Genomic DNA, 4,318 nt, shown 5'->3' on the forward strand with positions numbered 1-4,318 from the left:
AGATGGGGAGGGGGGAAGGAGAGGGGAGGGGTGGAGGGGGAGAGAGAGAGAGAGAAAGAGAGAGAGAGAGAGAAATGAAGTTGGAAGGGGCATGTTGAGGATTCCTAGTTGAATTGAAGGAGTAAATGGACAATGATGTAGTCATATTTCATTATATACATGTGTGAAATGTTAAAATATAATATTTAAATGTTTAAAATAGGCTAGCGCCTCACCTGTCAGCCACCTGGGCTGCTACCATCTCTTCTGGCCCTCGCATCCCAGGTGATCACTGCTGTGGGGACCCGGGCGGCTGCGGCCACCATTTCATCTTGCTCTTCAGTCGACAAGAGAAGCTATGGCTGCAGAAATGCTACACCATGCTCCCTGACAAAGAGAGGAAGATCACCTGGGACATCATCCAGACTGTCCTCTCTCGTGGGCACAGGACCAGCTGCTTCATTGACTGGAAGGAGCTGAAACTTGTTTATAAAAGGTATGCTAGTTTACATTTTTGCTGTGCAATAGAAAATCAAGACAATGAGCTCTTGACACTAGAGATTGTTCATCGTTATGTGGAGTTGCTGGATAAATACTTTGGAAATGTCTGTGAGCTGGATATTATCTTTAATTTTGAAAAGGCACATTTTATCCTTGATGAGTTTATAATAGGTGGAGAAATTCAGGAAACATCCAAGAAAACAGCAGTCAAGGCCATTGAATACTGATATGTTACAAGAGACAATGGAAGAATACATGAACAAGCCCACGTTTTAAGTGTACAGTCTACTTTGAAGATTCTAAGCGCTCCATGCCGTGAACCTACAAACAAGCAACTCCTTGCATCCAGTCTCTGCATGGCCTCTGGCACCACGCCAAAAAACGACTTAAAGGGATTCTGTGTTAGCTAGCAAAACTTAAAGTTGTTAGCATATGTCCTTATGGTTGCTACATATCCATATTATACTCACTGGGGCTTTAGGTGTTTCACATAATTGCTGCAGATTGAATAGCTGCTTGCCGTATTTTAAGCTCTTGTGGTATTTTTAAGGTAATTTCAAATATTGGTTGCAATATGATCATTTTTTGCCATTTAATCTTTACCTGTAGACTGACAACTACTTTGTGATAACACACAATTTTGAATTCAAAGTATATTTTATATAATAAATGCCTTTCCTAAATGTTTAAAAGTATACATAAATTAAGTTTATGTTAATAGCTCAGATTTCATACATGATGCTTAGATATTTTTAACATGTTCAATACTACTATAATTTCAGGTCAGATACAATGTATATGACTTTAATGTCTTGAATTCAACTTGTCTTTTTTTTTTCCTCTTAGAATCGGGATAAAACTTCCTAAGAGATTTTGATGTCTTAGAAGGTGCTAGATCAAGGTTTGTACTTTCAATTGAATATAAGGGACATTTCTGTAAGGTTGTGGTTTCTACAAACTATATATTTATTAAGGTTTCCAGAGATTTGGAGGTGAAATGTTACAGCATCTCCTGCTTTTACCATAATACTGAGAGGAAGAGCTATATCAATATTTATATAGGAATAACTATGATCTCTACTACTATTTTGTATCTCATGTTTCAAATACTCCTTGTGATGTTTTAGATATTTTATTTTCAGATATCCCATTTCTTGTGAGACTTTAAAAAATATTTTTAACATAAGATGAATCTTTAAGGCTTCCTTAGGTCATGTGTATTTCATTGTACTCTTCATGGGAGGTGACTTTTTTTTCTCCTCTTTCCCAGAAAAATATTTTTTGCTGACCGTAATTCCTGTGACCATGTCACCTTCATGCTTCCAAAACAGAAGTTCTGCATAGCTGGGTACTGAGTATGCTCAGACATGGAGTAGGTAGCTGCTTGTAGAATTTGCTCGAGGTGTCTCTGGCTGCAGTTTTATATATGTGTTCTCCATGTAAGTGTTGAGGTTTGGTGTCCTTTGTACCTGAGTGCTAGGACTCTTGTGGTTAAGAGAATATGGTTGTCATCTTTGGTTTATCTCATAAGACATACTTAAAGGAAGATGGCAAGATCAGAGCAGAAGAACAGACCGACAGACAGACCCATTCCTCAGTATAACCATTTATTTAAAAGCAATAATTCAGATTGCATATGAGCTAATAACTGGGCTCTTAATAGCTGATTTATCTTCAAATTAATATAATTTTGGTGGTTTGTTCTTTCTGAACATCTTTGTTTCATCAGTCTTCAGTTTTGTGCATTAAGTCTTTTAAAAAGTTTGGTAAAATTTTTTGTTTCTCAAACATCTTTGTAAAACTGAACTTTCTGTAACTTCGGAGGTTTTCCAGTTCCTTCCCATTGTCTTCAGAGGAAAGTATCTTTTGAGCTTCACTCAATGTACTGCTTATATTCTGGATAATTTCATATTTGATCTTGTCTAGGTTGCACAATAATTCTTCCTGTCACTGTACTCATGGAAAGATCATATTTATGTGAGTAAATTCAGGGGATTTGGGGAACAGCTTACATGAGCTTTAGTGAAAAATCATTATGTATATTTTTTTATTATCATAAGATTCTAAGAAAAATTACCAAGTGAAAGGAAAAAATAGTAAATTTGTATAAAACATCCAAATAAAACATTAAAAGTAAAAAAAAAAGTTTAAAATATAAAGTTACATTTTAAAAATCAAATACTATCATTTAACAATATTTCCTCCCCTGACTTCCAGCAACTAGATTGGGTTTATGAAAATACCGGGTGACACTTTGAACCCACAGCAATCAACTACAAAAATTTTATCTCACACATGAAGATAAAAGTCCTATGAAATATAAAATAATTAAGCTTTTTTTCTAAAATTTCACTAAAATTCATACATCTTTTATATTTATTCATACTGAGCAATATAATTAGAAAATATAATTCTGAGTCTTCCACTGGCCACCTTCAGATGAAAATGTAGAACTCTCAGCTCCTCCTGCACTGTTCCTGTCTGGATGCTGCCATGTTCCTGCCTTGAGGATACTGTACTGAACGTTGAATATGCCCCTGACATGGCAGGTTCTCATTACATTTCTTCAGGATTAGATGGTGCCACGCTCTCCAGTCAAGTCAGCTTGACAGGCTGAGGCTTGAAAGCTACTCACGAGGCAAAAGAGTTTCACGGAAACTCACTCCTGGAGTCTGGCATTCTCTCTAACCCATACATTAATTTTCCATTCCCACGTTAGTCTAGTGTATGGATCTCTTTTATTATTATCCTATTATAAGTGCCTTTTAAGATTGAATTCTGACATAGCTAAAAGCCTTCGCCAGCATTCCAACAGTCCTAGAATGTCCTTGAGCAAGACCTTGGGCTTGGAATTCAGTAAGAATGTTGCTATTCAGTAACATTCAGAACTGCCCCTGGTATTACACTATCACTTTGAGTAAAAGCTAGGTCACTGCCCTTCACAGGAATCTACCATCACCTAGGAAGAAGGAAGTTTCTGACCGTAGGAGAAGCCAGAATAGATACTTAGAACTATAACTGAGTTACACCCATATACAGGAATTTACAATGGTTTAGGAAGTAGATGGGGCTGTGGTTTTAGAGTATTGCATTATTCATGAGATGGTTAGCTAGAAAGGAACTCCCTAGTTAGAACCATGACTTGCCCTAGGAGAGTAAAGATCTCACACCTGACTTCTAAGACTACAGCTCACCTTAGATAGGGCTGACTTTGTCTCAGTTATTTTTATTGCCCAGTTCCTTCTGATCTTTGCATTTTCATTCCTTTGTTCTGTGTAAGAGTCACTAAGCATCCGGTTACCTCATTTGTACCTTGCGGGTATGTCACCCAACTTCCTTATTGTCTTCTGTATTAAAAGTCTGATGCTCGATTTGACAAATTACATTCAGATTCTACACAACCTCTCCTGTGTGTATCTGTCTGTCGATTCGTCCAACGCTTTGCCCACCGGCAACTAGAGACCCGTTCCACGCAGACAAAGGGGCCCAGAGGGTCTGCGGCAGGATGGAGCATCATTCAGAGGTCCTTATTTTGAGTAACTGATTTATCTGAAAGAAAGATTAGGAAATGTCAATTGTGGAGCCTCCCAGGAACAACTGAAAGATGCACATAGCCACATAAATATAAAAAGAGGAAACTAGGAAACTGCACTGCAAACAAGATGGGGAAGAAGGAACTAAGGAAGACACAGAGGGAAATGTACTGTCTACCTGTCTATTTTAGAGGAAGGTGAAGGTGTGAGGTACGTTCCGTGTAGGTGCCTTTTCCACCAAGTGTGTTTTGATCAGTGGCTGATCACCAATAAGAAGTGCCCTATATGCAGAGTAGGCATCAAAG

At 37.8% G+C, this 4,318-nt stretch overlaps 1 pseudogene; it reads left to right on the forward strand.

Moving 5' to 3' along the window:
• Positions 201 to 2,574, forward strand: Gm4860 (predicted gene 4860; annotated as a pseudogene).

Source organism: Mus musculus, chromosome 3 (assembly GCF_000001635.26).
Source record: "Mus musculus strain C57BL/6J chromosome 3, GRCm38.p6 C57BL/6J".
Classification (NCBI taxonomy): Eukaryota; Metazoa; Chordata; class Mammalia; order Rodentia; family Muridae; genus Mus; species Mus musculus.